The 23,150-nt window shown below is 42.5% G+C and overlaps 3 non-coding genes across 3 annotated transcripts; 2 read left to right on the top strand and 1 right to left on the bottom strand.

The window, feature by feature from the left end:
* Positions 1-4,589: 4,589 nt before the first annotated feature.
* Trnat-ugu (transfer RNA threonine (anticodon UGU)) lies at positions 4,590-4,664 on the bottom strand. The gene has a single exon. It is a non-coding gene; the product is annotated as a tRNA-Thr (tRNA).
* Positions 4,665-4,729: 65 nt separating this feature from the next.
* Positions 4,730-4,804, top strand: Trnat-ugu (transfer RNA threonine (anticodon UGU)). The gene has a single exon. It is a non-coding gene; the product is annotated as a tRNA-Thr (tRNA).
* A 365-nt stretch (positions 4,805-5,169) lies between these two features.
* Positions 5,170-5,244, top strand: Trnat-ugu (transfer RNA threonine (anticodon UGU)). Its single transcript has one exon. It is a non-coding gene; the product is annotated as a tRNA-Thr (tRNA).
* Positions 5,245-23,150: the final 17,906 nt, after the last annotated feature.

Below are 23,150 nucleotides of genomic sequence, written 5' to 3'. Positions count from 1 at the left end.
TCATTTCTGTAGAATTACGAACCGTGCGGATGAGTGCACTAATAAAACACGCAGCCGGCAAGTTCAAGTTGCAGGTGGGGCGTGAAGTCGCCATTGGCTGCGAGACGAGGTACAGTAGGGAGGGAGTCCCGCGGGAGTGACGCTCTCGAGCACCGCCCCCATTGCCCCACTTCGCCACTTTTACGCTCGAGGCGTAAAGAAAGGGAACGGCGGCGCATTCAGCGGCTCTCACCCTGCAGGGTACTCCAGGCGCTGCGGAATGAATTCATTTCTACATCTCGGGCGCGAAGAGCGAGAGAAATGTCTGCAACGTTGCTCGTACCCTTCACAAGCAGCAAATATTGCGAAAACAACGACGATACGTTGCTCTCTCAATGAGGCATCGAAACATCTTACCATTTTCTCGCGAAATACAGGGTGATTCAAAAAGAATACCACAACTTTAGGAATTTAAAACTCTGCAACGACAAAAGGCAGAGCTAAGCACTATCTGTCGGCGAATTAAGGGAGCTATAAAGTTTCATTTAGTTGTACATTTGTTCGCTTGAGGCGCTGTTGACTAGGCGTCAGCGTCAGTTGTTGCTAAGATGGCGACCGCTCAACAGAAAGCTTTTTGTGTTATTGAGTACGGCAGAAGTGAATCGACGACAGTTGTTCAGCGTGCATTTCGAATGAAGTATGGTGTTAAACCTCCTGATAGGTGGTGTATTAAACGTTGGTATAAACAGTTTACAGAGAATGGGTGTTTGTGCAAAGGGAAAAGTTTTGGACGGCCGAGAACGAGTGATGAAAATGTAGCACGCATCCAGCAAGCATTTGTTCGCAGCCCAGGAAAATCGACTCGCAGAGCTAGCAGAGAGCTGCAAATTCCACAATCTGTCCGTAACTACCTGAACGTGAACTACCCGAGGCGATGGATCGGCCGCCAGGCAGCCCGTGACAGAGCACTTCATCACTGGCCTCCAAGAAGCCCTGATCTTACCCCCTGCGATTTTTTCTTATGGGGGTATGTTAAGGATATGGTGTTTCGGCCACCTCTCCCACCCACCATTGATGATTTGAAACGAGAAATAACAGCAGCTATCCAAACTCTTACGCCTGATATGCTACAGAGAGTGTGGAACGAGTTGGAGTATCGGGTTGATATTGCTCTAGTGTCTGGAGGGGGCCATATTGAACATCTCTGAACTTGTTTTTGAGTGAAAAAAAAACCTTTTAAATACTCTATGTAATGATGTTTAACAGAAGGTTATATTATGTTTCTTTCATTAAATACACATTTTTAAAGTTGTGGTATTCTTTTTGAATCACCCTGCACAACCCATATGACAGTTCGAAATGGGACTACTGCTGTTCGAGAGGAAGAGGAGAGAAGCCAATCGTTGTAGAAATGAAGGGACAATTTGTAAAGCTATATAATTTAATTTATGCTCCACTACTTTATAAATGGCATTATTACGTATAACCAACACAAAACGGATAAAATTATTATTATTCTCCCAATACATTGCCTCACAAAAAAATGAAGCACACAGAAGGAGAGGACGAAACGAAATGAGATTTCATGGGTTGAGGGGGTATGTTGCTCCAGTGGTTCAAATATCGAGTGAAATTTATAAAGAATTTGGCAGTACGAGTCCAGGCGGATGTTCCACCAACTGTGGACAGAAGGCATGCAAGATTCAGTTGGGAAGAGTGTCATAAATCTGTTCTAACCTCTCTTCTTAGCTTGTACTAATGATGTAACCTTATCGTACTTACTGTGCCGAACACCTATGTTAGTTGCTTGTACCTATTTTATATGCCATTTGTTCCTACAATTTTTCCATTAACGTGTTCCTTTCAATGCCAAGTTGAATACTTCTGAACGCTGCTGGATATTGGTAAATATAACCAGTTAACATCCCCGTTCCTTACATAACGCTTTCCTAACCCGCAGTACACCAATATTCGTAAAACCTCTTCATTTACTGTGTCAGTTAATCGTCTAATGTTCCACATCTGCTTTTATCGCCACGTCGCAAATAGTTTCTGGTCTTCTTCCCTCCATTCTTCATAAGCTACACGTTTAACTTTAACTCTAGGGGCACGGAATATTTTCGGCCTGTTGTCTCAATTACAGTCTTATGAAACACATAGCTTTACTATTCTTACAAGTACTCTTGCTGATGTTCTAAACAGAGCGTTCAAATCACTTAGTGAAGGCTTCACAGTAATCTTACTTTGAGAAAATCTTTAGGTACGTATCACTGATAAAGACCATTGCTTCCGAAGACCGTAATCGATCCCTTTCTATATGGGGTAACTGTAACTAATCGAGCTTTGCCCGGGCTAATTCCTGTTCTTCATGATGGCGTCCTGTTTCCGTAAGTGTTAATTAAAGATTTGCCTCTCGTCTCGATGGCGTAGAGCATGAAATATCTAGACGGGATCTACTGTTAGATGGTGCTAAGACCTAAAAAATCGATAAGGAAGTGAGTCACATTATTATAAACGATAACAGCTCTTGATATATCACCTCGTTTACAAAGTGTTCATGCACAATATTTAGTCTAGGTCGAGAACAGTGATTTAGTCTGATCTCTGTCACTAAATGGATGCAAGTAAGAAAGCAGGTACAGTAGCCCAAGTCTCTTAATTTATTTCTAAACAAGCTAAGTGAGATTTTTACAAACGTCTCTGGAAAATTACTATTATTGCAGCTGAATTCCACTCCACTTACGTCTTTGACTATGTAACGTGTCCTCTTATATATTATGTTTTGCTGTTGTTATTGTCAGATAAATCTTTATTCAGTCGGTCATCGGAATTTTGAAATGAAAGTTATTCTAGATGTCGCATAATAAATATTTCGCGTGAAGCGCTGTTGCGACACAAGCAAAGATCAACTGTGGAAACTAAGTCACTGAATATTACAAATAATGTTATTAAAGAATACGGCCGACTGGCACGTACATTCGCGAAGGAGTGGTCAAAAAAAATATAAGTGTTAATACTGCGTAGGGAATGAGTCTTAAATATAGTTACGCTTGTACACACACAAATGTATGCGAACATACGAACGGGATAGAGGCACGTACATTTTTGAGTGCAACCATCCCCCGTGGCCTGGATAAACAGAATTACAGTTAAATGCATTTATTCATCTTAGAACGTAAATGCCTGGACTTCGAAATTAAATGACAAGAAAAACTGCAGGTTCTGAATGTCGCGGCAAATATATTGAAATTGACGGTAGCGGCCACGAAAGGAAAAAAGATGAACACTTTCACGTAACTCTATTGTTGAGCAGCGTCGCCGTGAAGATCGTTGCCTCCATCTAAATTCTCTGCATAAAATTAAAATAATAGTAATAATTTTCCAGAATTTCTGGAACTGGAACCCATGGTATCACAAAAGACGAAATCGCTCTGCTTCAAAATCACTTTCGTTACTTAACCCAATTTTATCAGTAAGAAATGGCACAACACGTCTTAACACAAGGACAGGATAAAAGCGAAAGGTAACTTATTCTAAAACTAATAACCGAAGAGCGTAAAGCTTCTTTTGTTCTTCAAATACTTTACGCATTAATCTCTGCTAATTGAACTAGTGTCTATATATTCATAAAAATATTTATGTAATTCCTTTACAACTAATATACACTGAGATGACAAAAGGCATGCGATTCCTCCTCATACCATGTTGGACCTGCTTTACCCGTCGTAGTGCAGAAGTCCAAAGTCGCATGGACTCAACAGGTCGTTGGAAGTACCCTGCAGAAATGTTGAACCAGGCTCCCTCCGTAACTGTACTTAATTGCCAAAGTGTTGCCCGGGCAGGAGTTTGTGCACGAGCTGACTCACGATTTGGTCCCACACATGGGACTCACGTTGGACGATCTGGGTACCCAGATCATTTATTCGAACTGTCCAGAATGTTCTTCAAACCAATCTCGAAAAGCTGTGGCCCGATGACATGTCATATTTTCATCTACAAAAATTCCACTTGTTGTTATTTGCTAATAGGAAGTCCATAAATGGCTGCAACTGGTCTCCAAGCAGCCGAACATAACCTTTTCCGGTCAATGATGAGTTCAACTGGATCAGAGGAAGCAGTACACTCCATGTAAACACAGCCCACACCATTATGGTGCCACCACAATTTTGCATGGTGCATTGTTGACAACTTAGAACCATGTCTTCGCGGGATTTGCGCCACAATCGAACACTACTATCATCTCTTACCAACTAAAATCAGGACTCATCTGACCAGACTACGATTTCCCAGTGGTCTAGAAACCCATCGATATGGTTATGAGCCGAGGAGAGGCGCTCCAGGCGATGCCGTACTGTTAGCAAAGGCACTCGCGTCGGTCGTCTGCTGCCATAGTCCACTAACACCAGATTTTGCCCTCTGTCCTAACGGATGCGTTCGTCGTACGTCCCTCAGTGATTTTTGCGGTTATATATGACGGTAGTATCTGTTCCCGAAAGAACAGCTACCGTGGATGACCATGCAGCTTTGCTAGAAATGAAATGATAATTGAATGGACACCCTAGCGGCAAACAGGCGTTGATGTACTTCATTGGGGACATGTTGAAAATGTGTGCCCCGACCGGGACTCGAACCCGGGATCTCCTGCTTACATGGCAGACGCTCTATCCATCTGAGCCACCGCAGGCGCAGAGGATAGTGCGTCTGCAGGGACTTATCCCTTGCACGCTCCCCGTGAGATCCACACAGAGGTGCCCGCGGTGGCTCAGATGGATAGAGCGTCTGCCATGTAAGCAGGAGATCCCGGGTTCGAGTCCCGGTCGGGGCACACATTTTCAACATGTCCCCAATGAAGTACATCAACGCCTGTTTGCAGCTAGGGTGTCCGTTCAATCATCATTTCATTTCTAGCAAAGCTGCGTGGTCATCCACGGTAACTGTTCTTTCGGGAACAGATACTACCGTCATATATAGTTAAAATATGGCTTCCCGGCCATTGACCTTCTAGTGCGAACGCACACGCTATGCCCGAACTCGTACGGGACTTGGTAGATTAATCTGCCACGAGTAATGAGTATGATGGGCAAACATCTTTTAGGCGCACTACGAATGTAGTGGTGTGGACATGTTGGCAATGTGGATCTCACGGGGAGCGTGCAAGGGATAAGTCCCTGTAGACGCACTATCCTCTGTGCCCGCGGTGGCTCAGATGGATAGAGCGTCTGCCATGTAAGCAGGAGATCCCGGGTTTGAGTCCCGGTCGGGGCACACATTTTCAACATGTCCCCAATGAAGTACATCTATGCCTGTTTGCAGCTAGGATGTCCATTCAGTTATCATTTTTGCGGTTATTTCAAGCAGTGTTGCTTGTCTGTTAGCACTGACAACTCTTAGCAAACCGCAAATGCCGCTGATCTCGGTTGTTAAGTGAAGGCCATTGACTACTGCGTTGTTCATGGTGAGAGGTAATTCCTGTAATGTGGTATTCTCGGAACAATCTTGACACTGTTGATCTCGGGCTAGTGAATTCCCTAGTGCTATCAGAAAGAGAGTGGCCCAGCCGTTTAGCTCCATCTACCGCTCCCTTTTGAAAGTCTGTTAATTCCCATCGTGCGGCCATAAGCATCTGGTAAACATTTCCACATGAATCAGCGGAGTATAAATGACTGCTGTGCCAATGAACTACCCTTTTATACCTCGTGTACGCGATATTACTGCCAACTGTACATGTGCACATCGCTGTCCCATGACTTTGGCGACCTTAGTACACACTAAGTGGAAGCTATAATTGCACAAAGCGGCGTGGGGACGTTACAGAGGGCAGGTTACGTAGTGTGTTGATCCGAAATTCCTGAAGTAGAAACTTCACATTTGCCATCTGTGGAGCGTATGCATTTTCACGATGGGACAGGATACGCAGATGTGAGTGTGGTTGTCCTTTATGACAATAGTGGTATTGATGTGGCCATAATACATAAAAAGAATTAAGCACCATGTTTCTCTTCACCATTTGTGCTCTTTTCACTTTCACTGGGCGAACTTCATCTGGAAATATGCAGACGCAGGATGGCTGATGCGTTACAGTGCGTAAATGGCATGCAACGTAACACTTTTGAGCACCAGGGAATAATTATGTGTCAGATTACAACTGAGGTCTTTTTCTCTGAGTTTAGAAGGTGCTGTATACAATGACAGTCGTCCTATCAAATTACACTCATGCTCATAAATTAAGGATAATGCTGATACATACTGAAACAACGCTCTGGTGGGTGGTTTGCGGGTTTAAATCACCTTGGGGTACGACCATGCGGTGCATTTGACCTGCGGTCGTCGCACGGTGGCGCTGGCAGCAGTCCACATACGCAGAGGTGCTTTGATGCATGTCAGAGTACGATGCAGCGAGTAATTGTGCAGATGTGCTAATGGTGACTGTGTATTGAAAATGGCTCAAAGAACATATATTGATGACGTTATGAGGGGTAAAATAATAGGGCGACTGGAGGCTGGTCAAACACAGCAGGTCGTAGCACGGGCCCTCCGTGTGCCACAAAGTGTGATCTCAAGATTATGGCCACGATTCCAGCAGACGGGAAACGTGTCCAGGCGCTACAGTACTGGACGTCCACAGTGTACAACACCACAACAAGACCGATATCTCACCATCAGTGCCCGCAGACGGCCACGGAGTACTGTGGGTAGCCTTGCTCCGGACCTTGCCACAGCCACTAGAACAATTGACTCCAGACACACAGTCTACAGACGACTGAACAGACATGGTTTATTCGCCCAGAGACCTGCAAGGTGCCTTCCACTGGCACCTGGTCACAGGAGAGCCCGTAAAGCCTGGTGTCAAGAACACGGTACATGGACGTTGGAGCAGTGGTTCCAGGTTATGTTCACGGACGAGTCCAGGTATAGTCTGAACAGTGATTCTCGCCGGGTTTTCATCTGGCGTGAATACCAGGTACCAACCTCTTGATGTCCTTGAAAAGGACCTGTATGGAGGTCGTCGTTTGATGGCGTGGGGTGGGATTATGGTTGGTACACGTACCCTGCATGTCTTTGACAGAGGAACTGTAACAGGTCAGGTGTATCTGGACGTTATTTTGCACCAGTATGTCCGCCTTTTGAGGGGTGCAGTTGTTCCCACCTTCCTCCTAATGGATGATAACGCACGGCTGCACCGAGCTGCCATCGTGGAGGAGTACCTTGAAACAAAAGATATCAGACGAATGGTGTGGCTGCCTGTTCTCCAGACCTAAACCCCATCGAGCATGTCTGGGATGCTCTCGGTCGACGTATCGCTGCACGTTTTCAAACCCCTAGGACACTTCAGGTTCTCCGACAGGCACTGGTGCAAGAATGGAAGGCTATACCCCAGCAGCTGCTCGACCACCTGATCCAGAGTACGCCAACCCGTTGTGCGGCCTGTGTACGTGTGCATGGTGATCATATCCCAACAGTTGCGGTTTGTAGCACATGTGTTTCGAGACGATTTTCTCAACTTATCACCAATACCGTGGAGGTGTGGACTTACATATCTGTGTCGTTTTTGCTCCCAATGTGCCTATCCTGTTAGCGCCAGTTGTGCAATTATCCTGAATTTATGAGTATGAGTGTATTTTGATACTTCCGCTGGATGTTGCAAACAACTGACCCTTCTTTTCTTGGAGTGCAGTCAGTTTGTTGATATGTACAGTGAGTATCCTCTTTAAAAATCGAGGTGGCTCAAAGATTCAGCACAAGCGGAGATACCGGCCGACTTTATTCTCCTAGAGTTCTACTTTCATTACATTTGAAATAGTGGCAGACTGTGTGGAAGACTGATGTGAAAGATAAAATTTCGTCAAGGGCGTACCGATAACGTTCCAGACACTGTTTTCTATTCAGTCCTGCTTTAGGCCCATAAAAATAATTACTGCACGGGAACGTTTTCATTTCAACTCTTATTGCTGCCTCAGTCTACATGACGCATGTAGCTAAACAGATGCAGGACTACCGTACCACTGAGGACTCTGAAGCTTTCAAAACTTATTAACATTGGATGCGTGTGCCGACCATCTTTGTGACTTCATCAAGCGTAGTCCAGAACGTCTCTAAACTTTCAGACTCTCGTACAGTCCTATGCTGTTAAAGTGGTTTCAGGAACTTCCCTTGAGACCAACAGGCACAGCTACAGAGATGGGAGGAGCACTTCAAGGAACTGTTAAATTGTGAAGACAACTAAGAGGAACAGGTAAGAGATGTTCCAGAGGAAGTTGAAGAAGATCAAGATATAAATTTGCAGTGCCCCACAATGGACGAAATTAGGATTGCCTTGAAAACACTAAAAAATGCAAAGGCTCCAGGCCTAGACAACATAGTACTGGAGCTCTTAAAAGCCGATACTGAAAGTACTGTTAAAATGCTGCATCCTTTGCTGAAGCATATGTGGCTTGAAGAGAAATCTCCAAAGGAGTGGAAAAATGGTTTGGTGGTAAAGCTCCCAAAAAAGGGAAATTTGTCAGACTGTAACAACTAGCGTGGTATTACATTGTTGTCAGTACCCGGTAAAGTCCTGACCAGAATTATTTCAAACAGAATTAAAGAATCCCTTGAAAAGCAACTGCGTAAAGAACTGGCCGGTTTTAGGCCACAGCACAGTTGTGTTGATCCTGTCAACACTCTTATGATCATTTTAGAGCAAAGCAAAGAACTCCAAGCAACCATGTACCTGGCATTCATTGATTTTCAAAAGGCCTTCGATTCCGTGAAACATAAAGTGCTCTGGCAGGTGTTGCGGAAGTATGGCACACCACAGAATATCTTAAACATCATAAAAGATCTATATGATGGCTACACATGTTGCGTACTCCACAAGGGAAATATGACAGAGCCCATAAAAGTAACAACTGGAGTCCGGCAGCGTTGCATTTTATCACCAACACTTTTTCTACTTCTTCTAGGCTCTGTTATGAGAAGAGTCACAGCAGGCAGGAGACGAGGAATCCAGTGGGGGATCCATGAACGTCTGGAGGATTTGGATTTTGCAGACGACATAGTTTTATTAGCTCAAAGGCTGACTGATATGCAAGCTAAATTAAACTTGCAGAAAGAAGAAGCAGAGACTGCAGGCCTCAAGATAAACACAGGCAAAACAAAGGAAATGAGAGTAAATTGAGGGAGCATGGAGGTGCCATTGTTAATAGGTGAGCAGCGGGTGGAGACTGTCAACTCATTCCTGTAGTGGCGGAAGATGGTGGAGCTGGAGATGACGTGAAAAACCGCATTAAAAAGGCAAATGATGCCTTCATACAATTGTATCCAATACGGAAAAACAGAAATATCACCTACAAAACAAAAATCCGTATTTTTAATAGAATTGTGAAGACTGTCCTTCTGTACGCCAGCGAAAGCTGGAAAATGCATAAAAAGATAACATCTCAGTTACAAAGCTTCATAAATAGATGTCATCGACGCATCATGAATATCTGGTGGCCAGAAAAAGTATGTAATGAGTATCTCTGGCGAATAACAAACCAGATACCTATAGAAGGCCAGATACGAGAGAGAAAGTGGGGTTGGTTGGGGCACACCTTGAGAAAACCAGATAGAGCCATCGATAAAAAAGCATTGGAATGGAATCCCCAGGGAACAAGGAAGAGAGGAAGACCAAGGGGCACATGGGAGAGGACAGTGGAAGGGGAAGCAAAAAGAGTTGGCAAGACCTGGGCCAAATTGAGGGAAATGGCCAAAGACAGAGACGGATGGCGAGTTCTCCTGGATACCCTGTGCCCCCATAGGCGCCAAAGGAATTAAGTTCTAAGTTCGTGAGACCGATATTTCAAACCTGTTATGGTGGAAAGTAGTCTTCGGCTGTACCAACTTTCATCCACTGGTTGCCTAGATTCCTAGATGGGCGACGTCTACCATTTCTGATGTAGCTGCTTCTTCTCTATATCATGTTTGACAACTTGCTGGTCTCCTTACTGATATGTAAATTGAAAATGGACAGGGATTGGGGGGGAGGGGGGAGGAGGAGGGCAGGAGAAAGGAAAGGAATTACTGTAGTCAGCTGAATCGGGACTTTCTGCTGAATCTTTATCGAAGAGTCAAAATGTGTGCTGGATAAGAATTTGAACCTGGGATCTCCTGGTTACTATGCAGTTGCTTAACCACTACGCCATCCGCACACAGTGTCCATTGCAACTGCATGGATTATCTTTTCACGCCTTCGAGCCGACCCACACTCCCAGCGAGCCCTGTCCATGTCCTCCGTGCTCGCTGCTTTGGGGCTCCCGCAGGAGGTTGAATGTAATTGCCCATCCGCACAGAAGGTGGACATGTCCGAAAGAACAGACACCACGCACCGCAGATTAACATCACTCCGTACTATTATTCTTCACGTTTCGTATCTGTGTACGCTTATCCCAAACTGTGTGCTACATAGATTGCCTATCACGCTGTCACCATTCCATACTTCGCATTCACATCTGTACATTAGTACCTTTATTTCAGTTCTAAAATATTTAATCCTTTTATACATTACTTCTTTCACGTAGACGTTAAACTACAGTGCTACACAAGCTTGTGCTCTGTTGCCGATCTTTTAATACTGTTATTTCGTCGTCGTGCCTCCCTTTTTTCAGAAACCTTTTTCCGACTTACACTGTACAAAACTTCACCACGTCAGGCAGTGACTTAGAACAAACGTGGTAACGCCGCGTAATTATAACATAGAACGTAGTTCGTACATTATATGTCATTTCCATGCTTTTAAGTGTCGGACTTAAGGTAATAGCATTACTCTATAGTCTCAAATTGGTAGTAACATCACACTGACAAAAACTGAATTTGCTTAAGATGAAGACCCAATAGCTAACTTCCTTGGTGGACTCATATTTCTCATTATGCAACACGAGCTCTTAATGCCTTACAGCAGAGCTCGGATGTACTTCCATCGAACGTTAAAGCAGAGCGCGTCAAGCCGCAAAGCTTCAGAAGCGGATGAAAATACGCCGCTAAAATATAAACACAAGGTCCACCTAAAAGTAGTCGAACAACAGCTCAACAGCCAAGATAACAATTTTTAATAAACTGCGGTGCTTGAGTATCAGAAGGAAAACAGCAAATTGTGAATGCAAACAGATAATGTATCAAATTAAGAGGTACTACAATGAATAAATGAAGGAAGAATGTATCTAAAACGTTGTACTAGAAGGAGGGGATATCTATTAAGGAATGCAGCAATAGTTAACTTGGCGTCGGAATCAGCTGCAGCAGTAGAGTAAAAAATGTGTATGTGTGAAAAAAATAAAGATTAGCTTATTCAAAACACGATACACGATGTTAACTATAGTACTATAATGTTCAGCGAATATTAAGATGTCGTCGGTCTCACACAGCGCGTGCTCCGCTATGGCGGATTTGTCCACTTGTCCCTATACGTAGTACCGTTTACATTCGATGATATAGGTATTGATGGATTATCCAGTGATCCAATACAGACTTTTCCACGTGCAGGTGTTACGCAGTATTAAGTTACATCACATTACATTTATCGTTTTACATGGATTCCTTGGAGAGGGGTCTCTGGGATGTGGAAAGAGTCAAAGTTTTTCTTTTTTTTTTAGATACTTTTTTACTCAGATACATGGATATTGCACAATTTTAATGCTGACAGAGTTATGAGCTATAATCCTTGTGAAGAAATTCATCGATGGAGTAGAAGGAGTTGACCAACAGGAAGTTCTTTAATTCACTCTGAAACCGATCTTTATCACTTACAAGACCTTTGACATAATCTTATAAGTTATTGAATATATGAGTACCCATGTATTTGACTCCTTTCTGTACTAATGTTAGACTTTTATAGTCCTTATACAGATTGTTTTTGGCTCTGGTATTATAATCAGGGTTTTGTACTATTTTGTGTAAAAAGAGACATGTTGGAAATGACAAAGGACATCAATGAGTATATGTATTGAGTAGTAGTAGCTAGAATGCCAAGTTTCTTAAAGATTTCTCTGCATGATGAATTAGGACTGACACCAGATATAATTATAATGACTCGTTTCTGATTTTTGAAAATGTTCTGTTTGTGAGAGGAGTTTCCCCAGCAGACGATTCCATAACTCATTAGTGAATGGAAGGAGGCCGAATAAATAATTTCTTCATTTTCAAATCATCTATTTCTGCTATCATGCGTACTGCAAATGTAGATGAACTAAGGCATTTAATTAAGTCTAGAATGTGAGTTTTCTAATTTAGATTGTGGTCAATTTGTAGCCCTAAAGATTTGACAATGTCTACAGCTTTAATTTCGTTGTTTGAATACATTACACTTATAGGATCAGGTATTCGTGGTGAGGTACTAAACTATATGTACTGGGTCTGGTCAAAACTCAGCGACAATCCATTTACTGTGAACCACTCATTGATACTTACAAATATTTCATTCGCTGATTGCTCAGTTAGAACACAGGTACTGGTTTTGATACCAATACTTGTATCATCTGCAAATAAGACAAAATTTGCATTTTGTGACACTGTATATGGAAGGTCATTAATATATAATAGGAACAAGAACAGACCTAAAATAGAGCTCTTGGGCACCCCTGAGGGTTTCATATTTTGAATGACTTGTGTGGTAAGCCTGATACAGACACACAATGTTTTATATTAAAAACATAGGATGAGAATCATGAGCCTGCTACTTCTGTTATCCCATAATATTTTAACTTTTGTATAAGGATATCATGCTTAACACAATCAAAAGCTTTAGCCAGATCACAGAATATTCCAAGTGGTAATAACTTTTGATTTATTGATTCTAACATATCATCTGTAAAAGTTAGCCCGCATCTCGTGGTCGTGCGGTAGCGTTCTCGCTTCCCACGCACGGGTTCCCGGGTTCGATTCCCGGCTGGGTCAGGGATTTTCTCTGCCTCGTGATGGCTGGGTGTTGTGTGCTGTCCTTAGGTTAGTTAGGTTTAAGTAGTTCTAAGTTCTAGGGGACTGATGACCATAGATGTTAAGTCCCATAGTGCTCAGAGCCATTTTTTTTGTAAAAGTTAATATAGCTTGATCAGTTGACAATCCTTTCCAAAATCCAAACTGATTGTGACTGAGAACATTTTTCTGTAGTAAATCTACTGAACATAACTCTTTCAATCACTTTTGCAAATGTTGCTAATAATGAAATGGGATGGAAGTTTTCCACTGATGATTTGTCTCCTTTTTTGTGTAATGGTTTGAAAGTAGCATATTTAAGCCTATCTGGAAAAGTACCACCGTGGAGGCATTCATTACATAAGTAACTCAGTATGTCACAAAGTTCTGAGGAGCAACATTTAATTATGAGAGTTCTGATTTCATCATAACCATTGGAACATTTGTTTTTAAGAGCGCTAATAATATTACATACCTCTTTTGGTAAGGTAGGATACAATCAAATTTTGTCAAACTTCTGTGGAAATGCATTTTTTAAAATATTTTAAGCTGTCTTGTCTGCTACTGAAAGGAAAATGTTGTTGAAAGTGTCTGCAATTTTGGAGGTACCTCTAATCAACTCATTATTTACATTTAACATAATTTCATCATTTGCCTGATTAGTTTTTCCTGTTTCACTTTTTACTATGTTCCATATATTTTTATCTTGTTATTAGAGGCACTTATTTTTTCTTGGAAATAAATACATTTTGAGGTTTTGATTACTTTGTTTAGAATTTTACAATATAATTTGTAAAGTGATTTACTCTGTTGTCATCGTTTTCCCTTGACATTGAGAACAGTCTTCTTTTTGTTTTGCAAGATACTTTATACATTTAATCTATTTGCTTTGACTACTTTCTTAGGGCAGCAGTTTTAAATGTGTCCTATGATTGTATTAGAGAAACAGTTATATTTTTCGTTATTCCTGGGTGAATTGTATACCTCTTTCCAGTGTCTATTCCTCAAACAGTTTTTTATAACTTCAGTTCCTGTTTCATTTATTATTCGTATCGTGTCCCACTTCTTGTTATTAGTTGAATCAGAGCCCACTTTATTAAATTCAAGCAACTGGGCATCATGATCTCAAAGGCCATTAAATATTGGATTTATACTATGATTTCCTAGTGAAGTAGTATCTATGAAAATGTTATTAATAGCAGTGCTGCTGGTAGCCATAACCCAGGTTGGAAACTGTACTAAGGGAATGAGATTATAAGAAGTGGCAAGAGACTCTAGTATGGATCTTGAGTGACTATGTTCTAGAAAATTAAAATTAAAATCTCCACTTAGTATGAGTTTATTATTTTTGGAAGTTAAGAACTTTAATACTTCATCAAGCTGTTTAGTGAATAGCTGGAAATTACCAGTTGGAACCCTGTATATTGTGAATATAATTATTTTTCTTTTGTGTGTTTATGTGTGGCACATGCTTCAAAATGCTGATCACTACAGTATTTAAGGAAGTCAATGTTTTTATAATTGTTACCCTTTCTAATGCAAGTGGCAACTTCTCCTTTCACCATTTCCTTTCTACAATACTTTGAAGCTAACGTATACCCCTCCATATTAAGCATTTCAACTTCACTACTTAAATGATGTTCAGAAATACAAATAATATCAACAGGATTTGTAGACTGTAGCTGATCTAAACAGAGATGATATTCATTGATTTTGTTTTTTAAACTTCTGATATTTTGCTGTAGTTAATTCGCTGTAACTTTTTTTTATCTTCACAAGTATTGTGCTTAACATTTTCAGATACATCTTGTTTCAATATTGAATGTGTAGATAATGAGCTTAACCTAAAAAAGAACTATATACTTGATACATTACTCTTTTCTGGCTCTGTTAATAATTTGAATGACTGTGCAGGTATTGGTCGATGTGTATTGATTTTAGATACATATTGTGACCCAAGCTTTCGTCGTTACGAGCATATCTAGAACAGGTAAATGTTTATTTGTTTCTCCTTCGCTAGTACATTTAATGTTAGAATCTAATTCAGGTATCTTGGGATGTTACCAAGATGTCCTTCATCATGGCTCTAGGCCAGATCGACGTACCTGTACACCTTACGTTTACAGGGTCCTAAATTCAGCATCTGATGTTCGAAATGCTTCGTAAAGAAATTGGCAAACACTGGTCTAAGAGGACTATCCATGGCGACGCCTTTCAGCTGTTCGTACAGATCCCGCCTTTCCACATGTAGTAGCTCATGGGAAGATAGCTTGCTGGTGTTCTGTGAGAAAACGGGTCAGAGCTACCACTTCCGTTTGTTCAGGGAAATCACAGAAATCCACAAATATGAGAACAGTCTTAACAACAAAGAAATAAGCCTGAAGGTAAATGGATTTTGGATTCCCATACTGTAGCGAACGACTGTTTCAAGTAACAGGAGGAGATTCGCAGTGGTAATGACCAGGGAAAAAACTAAGGTTGTGCCTTACGTGAGCAACAGAAGCGACTGACAACGTGCGACATCTTCAGGCGACAAAACACGACCGCACGTATCGCTAGAGAGGTGTCCTACGTCAGCGATGTCTCTGTCGCTGCTTGTCGACAGCTAAAATTGGCGAAGTTTGATTTCTAACATGTGTGAACCTTGTTGTTGCATCGCTTGAGAGTGACAAAGACAGCTATGAACCTTCTCGGTGATGAACTGACGGGACGAGCTGGCTGCTGTGAAATACTTATCACCTGATTTTAAGAAAACTGTTTGGGGCAAAAATTTGATTCATCCTCAACTCACAGCCAGACAACTTTGATAGATATAGGACTGAATTTATTTTTGTTATTTGTCATAGTTAATGCGCTGCACGAAGCTAAGTAAATCACTGCACGAAATGTTTTAAGAGTTTGCAGAGGTAATGGCACACTATGTAGACTTTACATGTGGTTCATTTTAGGTGTAATATTGCAGTGTGTGAAATGTAGGCAAAATATCGAAATTATATTTAAAGTAGAGAGCAGAAGGTATCACTGTTAGTTCTCGAGATTTTGGATTGTGTTTGTGGCGGACGGCGGCATCCCAAAAGCGTCCCTGCACATCGGGAATCACGTGGTCGTAAAAATTGTCGCATTTCATAAATGGCTCAAGATGTCGAAACATGCCTCTTTTTGCCGATGATAGTACACAAAGAGGCACGTATTTTGTCGTATGACTGACAATCGAAACGTTGAGTTATAAGTTTTCGCACAGTGGAAGCAAGACTCTATATAAATTACATAATGGGTTTTCGTCTGAATTTTTGTAGACAAAATAAGAATTGTAACTGAGAAGTGTTACGTCTAGGTCTGTAAAAAAAAGAAAGAAAAGAATTAGTTGCTTGCAAGTAATCAGAGTAATTAAGTTTTTCACTTACTGATTTGAGGGAAAATCAAAATATTTCACGAACAGCTGCTTCAGGCTATGTAATTTAAGTGTCAAAAAGTCCATCTCTTCAAGTGTTAGCTATATTGCATCTAAAAGATACATTAGAGTGATACTTAACAGTCAAGAAGACTTCTTTCGAAACAATTGCTAGATTTAGGACATTTTAAGAACAGAAGACGCTAGGAAGGCAAACGATGTGTCAATAAGATCATGTTTTCTGAAAAGAAACTTGAAAACAATTTTTAAAAATGAAAGAAAAATAGGTCAAATATTTTGTGAAATGATCAGTCTAAAAAGCAAAAAACGGAAAAGATTAGAGGCACAGTTGATTTGTCTTTGAATGACGCTGGAAATCATGTACAGCAACTCAGTTGTCTCAAATGTTTCTCTATTCCATTTTATTTCTTACTATTGATAACCCGTTTCACAAAATATTTCATTATTTTCTCAAAAAAATGATACTCTATTTATACAGATTAACTGAAACACTTGAAATTAATATTTATTGCAGACGAAATGCGTTCCTAACTATTAAACATCAATAAAATTTCTTAGTTATTCAGTGTGTTTTATTAGAAACTTAATGTGTCTGATGTACTGAAATAGGTATGTACACTTAATGTCGTTTGGCAAAACCTTAAAAACCTTCTTTGAGATGCAGTGTAAAGGGAACAGATAAAATTTAAGTGTACACAATAGGTGATAGAATTGTAACTGGCTAAAATTTATGCTGCATCAAGTTCGAATCTAGTAGCCACAAGGATTTGCAGTGCTTCACCATGGCACTTGCGCTAAATCACAGGCACCTCAACACAACGTGTAGTCATTACTTCACACTTGCAATACTTTGTCATTCTTCTGTACTTGTCTGCTGAACAAGTTGGTGGTTACGTAACAAATACTTGTCTTTAATTCACTGGCGAGGTAGTCGAACATTGCTCATCCTCGTATATTTGAAGAATGGTGGCTGGTAATCTTTGTAGATGATAGTATAAGTGATTGAATCTGCATGAAGATACTTTCTTTCGTTCTTTCGTAAATTTCAAGCACAGCGCTTCTTTTCGCCTTTTCGTGGCCTTATTATAGACTTACAATACTCTACGATTTATGGGCGCCATTTTTAGAAACAGATGGTTGGCCCTTGTAGCCATCTTGTATAGGGAGTTCTGTGGCTCGTACGTGAGACACCCGAGCACCTAGCCCGAAGCTATTGCTTGTAGCGGTAACGTCGCGGATCCAGATGTCGCGAGCTGTCGGTCAGTCCTGTGCTCACGTAGAATGCGCCTAACCTGTTGGCGCGAAAAGTGCATGTAATTTTCTGTCGCGGGTTCGATTTCAGCCCGCCACCAACAATGGAACATCTGACAATGCCAGTAATTCGTGCTGGCGAAACATCCTAAAAATCGTTAAAAGACGACCGAAGATACCGAGAAAATAGGCAACAGGCAATATGTCGTTCTCAACCGTGACTTAGTGGGTAATTTTCTGAGACATATCACAGGTATATACAGTGAGGTGACAAAAGCCATGGGATACCTCCTAATACCACGTCGGACCTTCTTTTGCCCAGAGTAGCACACCAACTCGTCATGGTACGCAATCACCTCATGAGATGACCCTGTAACGCCGGAAATGCATATCCTCCTATTTCCATCTACTGCACAGCAATTTCTTTTCCTTATTTTGTTACCTGAAGATATAACATTTCTGTGTCTTTGTATATTGTAATTGTTTTACTATTTGTGTATATATGCATTTATGTCGATGTATAATTGGTTTGTCTTGTGAATATTATTTGTATTTATACGCTGGGTCTGGCCAAGGGAAAAATATACTATCGAACGAATACATCGATAGGTCGTGTGCAGAACGAAAGTGTTTAGGATCTTTGGTAGTGTTAACTCTGCCGCGTGGAGCGCGGGCTGAGCAGGGGGAGTCTGGCTGGGGTGGTGCAGTGGAGCAGGTGTGTTGTGTGAAGCTCCCGCGAGTTGCCGCGCTTTCGGGGTTTGGCAGCATGTAATTGCGCTCGACTTGCGATAATGGTTTCTGACATGGTGTCGCGGACGGGAAGCATTAGGTGGCGCACATTAAGAGCCCGTTTCGTCTGGTGACCGTGTCGAGAAGAAGGCGCGCCAACATCCAGCTTCTGCAACAGCGATGGCCGACAATGAGAGACTGTCGCCACCTCCTCGATCGACGGCTTCAAACCTTCAATCAGCCAACGAGGAAGGCTGCAAGCATGTAAAGTTTTAGAACCGTATGGCAGACCTCAGATTTTCAAACTTTAAAAATTGTTGCATCACAAAATTACAGCAAATTAGCATGAACCTTTGTTGCTCATTGTCCCAATTGCATTACCAAGCAATGTCCCTTCCTTTTCCGGAATGAACCCGAGTGTCGTTGAAATTCAAACGCCAGCACCATTCGATTTCACTGCTTTAATTTCAAAGTTCAGTTAAGGTATTCATAGCTGGCTACAATATTCAGTTTACACAAGCACAAATTAAGAGTGCGAGTTTTGTTATCGTATTTTAGCTTACCTGTGGCTGCAGCTCAGCTTGGTACGTACTAAATTTTACTACTGTTAATTGTTCAGAATCATTTAATTCAAGTTCAAAGTCAAATCTCTTATTTGTAAATTGCGTAGATTCAAGTAGCTTTTGAAATGATTGTTGAGGTAGTCCAAGACTAACCGTATTTTACTGAATTTCGATGTGCTTCAGAAAGAAAGCTCACTATTAACTTCAGTCACTAAATTAACTTTCGATTTTCCGGTTTTATTAATTCTTTTGCTAAATTAAGTCAGAGAGTAGCGAAATTTATTACTTCTGACAAACTTTCAGTTTTCACACTGCACGTGTCAACCTTCAGTTGCCACGCTTCTAGTGCTAATTATATGTGTAATAATCTTTCTTTTTCAGTTACTATAGTAATTGCCCTTAGGGCTGGCGACCGTAATTTTCCCCAAATCTCAAATATCTAATTACCGCTAGTTGATTGTTAACGTAACGGACGCACATTTACTTTCTTTATTAACTTTACCCCTTTTCAAAATTAATTTCCACCTGTTTCATTAGCATTTTTCCTTTCATTTAGATGTAACCCTTTCCTCCATCTTTACCGACAGATTAACTTCGGTGACGATTGCTTTTCCCAAATTTCCATTAGGTACACGCGGTTTAATTCTTCACTGTCATTAAGGTCGATAAGTGTGGGGGAGGTTACAACCCCTACAAAAATACTGAGCCGTACTATCTCTATACTCATCAATAATTGCGCGGTGTTGTTCCTGCTGGATTTTGTGCACGAACTCGGGTCCTGTTTATGTCTCATAAAAGTTCGATGGGATTCATATCGGGTGATCTGGGTGGCCAAACCATTCCCTTGAAATGTTCGGAATATTCTTCAAACCAATCGCGTAGTGCTGTGGCATGGTGACATGGCGTATTGTCATTCACAGAAATTCCATCGTTATATGGAAACAGAAAGTCCATGAGTTGCTGCAAATGATCTCAGACTAGCCGAACGTAACCATTTCCGGTCAGTTACCCAGTCCATTCCAAGTAAACACGACCAACACCTTTATGGAGCCACCACCAGGTTGACAGTGCCTTGTTCACAACTTGGGACCATGGCTTCATGAGGTCTGCGCAACACTCGAACCATGCCATCAGCTCTTACCAACTGAAATCGGCACTCATCTGACCAGATCGATGCTTCCAGTCGGCTAGCGCCCAACCAGTATGGTCATGAGCCGCAGACAGACGCTGCACGCGATGTGGTGCTGTCAGCAACGGCACTCGCGTCGGTCGCCTGCTGCCGTAGGCCATTGACGGCTAATTTCTCCGCGTTTTGCTAATGAATAACTTCTTCATACGTCCCACACTGTTTACTGCGGTTATTTCTCGCAGTATTGTTTGTCTTTTAGCACTGAAAACTCTGCTCAGATGTCGGTACTCTCCGTCGTCAAGCAAAGCTCGTCTGCCACTGCATCCTTAGAGGTGAGAGGTAATGCGTGAAATTTGATATTCTCGGCACACTCTTTACACTATGGATCTCGGAACACTGAACGCCGTAACGATTTCCGAAATGGAGTGTCCTATGCGTCTAACTCCAACTACTGTTCCGTGTTTTAAGTCTGTTAATTCCTGCAGTTGTGCGGCGATAATCACGTTGGAAACCTTTTCCCTAGAACCATCTGAGTTCAAATGACAGCTCCATCAAAGCACTGCGCCCATTTATGCCTTCTGTACACGATACTACGGACATCTGTATACGTATATATCACTATCCCGTGACTTTCATTACCTCAGTGTAATTTCTGGCTGTGGGTTCGACTCCAGTCCGCCACCAGCAACGGTGGGTGAACATGTGACAGCGCCAGCCACTCGTGCTGGAGATACGTCCGAAAAATCATGGGAAGTTGGAAGACAAGTAAGCGAAAGCTAACAAGCTTTTTTACTATCTTATGAGTAGTTTTCGGAGAAATGTGACAGGCATGTATACTACTGGCCACTGAAATTGCTTCACCACGAAGATGACGTGCTACAGACGCGAAATTTAACCGACAGCAAGAAGATGCTGTGATATGCAAATGATTAGCTTTTCAGAGTATTCACACAAGGTTCACGCCGGTGGCGTCACCTACAACGTGCTGACATGAGGAGAGTTTCCAACCGATTTCTCATACACAAACAGCAGTTGACCGTCGTTGCCTCGTGAAACTTTGTTGTGATGACTCGTGTGAGGAGGAGAAATGCGTACCATCACGTTTCCGACTTTGATAAAGGTCGGATTGTAGCCTATCCCGACAGCGGTTTATCGTATCGCGACATTGCTGCTCAAGTTGGTCGGGATCCAACGACTGTTACCAGAATATGGAATCGGTGGGTTCAGCAGGATAATGCGGAACGCCGTGCTGGATCCCAACGGCCTCGTATCACTAGCAGTCGAGATGACAGGCATCTTATCCGCATGGCTGTAACGGATCGTGCAGCCACGTCTCGATCCCTGAGTCAACAGATGGGGACGTTTGCAAGACAACAACCATCTGCACGAACAGTTCGACGACGTTTGCAGCAGCATGGACTATCAGCTCGAAGACCATGGCTGCGGTACCGTTGACGCTGCATCACAGACAGGAGCGCCTGCGATGGTGTACTCAACGACGAACCAGGGTGCACGAATGGCAAAACGTCATTTTTTTGGGATGAACGCAGGTTATGTTTACAGTATCATGGTGGTCCCATCTGTGATTGGCGACATAGCGGTGAACGCACATTGGTAGCGTGTATTCGTCATCGCCGTACTGGCGTATCACCCGGCGTGATGGTATGGGGTGCCATTGGTTACACATCTCGGTCACCTCTTGTTCGCATTGACGGCATTTTGGACAGTGGACGTTACATTTCAGATGTGTTACGACCCGCAGCTCGAATCTTAATTCGATCCCTGCGAAACCCTACATTTCAGCAGGATAATGCAAAACCGCATGTTGCAGGTCCTGTACTGACCTTTCTGGATACAGAAAATGTTCGACTGCTGCCCTGGCCAGCACATTCTCCAGATCTCTCACCAATCGAAAACGTCTGGTCAATGGTGGCAGAACAAGTGGCTCGTCGCAATACGCCAGTCACTACTCTTGATGAACTGTGGCATCATGTTGAAGCTGCATGGGCAGCTGTAGCTATACACGCTAACGAAGCTCTGTTTGACTTAATGCCCAGGCGTATCAAGGCCGTTATTACGGCCAGAGGTGGTTGTTCTGGGTACTGATTTGTCAGGATCTATGCACCCAAATTGCGTGAAAATGTAATCACATGTCAGTTCTAGTATAATATATTTGTCCAATGAATACACGTTTATCATCTGTATTTAGTCTCGGTGTAGAAATTTTAATGGCCAGTAGTGTAAATAAGGAGCACTCAGAACTGAACTCTAGCCGCCAACGGAGAGCTGGGGTCGCGTGGGCGCGGCATTTAGCTCGGGCCGAAGCGGCCTGCAGAGGCGGCGGCGCGCCGCGGCGGACAATGGTGAGCCCCCTTATGGAGATCACGGCGCCTCCGGCCGGAATCCTTCCCTTCCGACGGCCCCCAGATCCCGGCAGCCTGGGCACTCCACGTCCCTCACAGCGACCCTTCTAGTCCGGCACGGCCGCCGCAAAGGGCTCTAGTGGCCCACCAGTCTGCATTCAGGGCCGGAATGACGTCCTTCGGACGCAAGCACCAGCGCCAGGTATTCCGCTCCCGCCCAGTGAATCGTTAACTTCCTCACTCCTCGTGTAGCATACATGGTACATCCAACGTTTAATTTCTGCTACCTCAGGCAATTAACTAAACTTGCTGTTCCTACCTGCAGTGTGCACATTGCAGCAGGTGCTTCCCGTGAACCTCTTGTTTTCATTTCTGCAAGCTCCCAGTAGGTTTAAGCATGTGATCAGAAACAGCTATACATAGCGTTGTTAGCATCGCTTAGAAGACTAGGGTAACTTATCTTTTTTTTGTAGTAATATTGAACTAGAATGTATTTAGAACATGCAGTAATATCCTTATATGTGCTGTGCTATTAAAATCAGTGATTATTTCCTCGCGACAAGATGGCGATTTTTTTTCGATGTATCACTAAGTCACGTACTATAACCACCTATACTTCCACTTTAAGAGTCCGCAGCTCGTGGTCGTGCGGTAGCGTTCTCGCTTCACACGCCCGGGTTCCCTGGTTCGATTCCCGGCGGGGTCAGGGATTTTCTCTGCCTCGTGATGACTGGGTGTTGTGTGATGTCCTTAGGTTAGTTAGGTTTAAGTAGTTCTAAGTTCTAGGGGACTGATGA

The sequence above is a fragment of the Schistocerca cancellata genome, chromosome 2 (assembly GCF_023864275.1).
Source record: "Schistocerca cancellata isolate TAMUIC-IGC-003103 chromosome 2, iqSchCanc2.1, whole genome shotgun sequence".
Lineage (NCBI taxonomy): Eukaryota > Metazoa > Arthropoda > Insecta > Orthoptera > Acrididae > Schistocerca > Schistocerca cancellata.
Note: the sequence above shows the minus strand (reverse complement) of the source record. Positions and strands in the feature narration are given on the sequence as shown.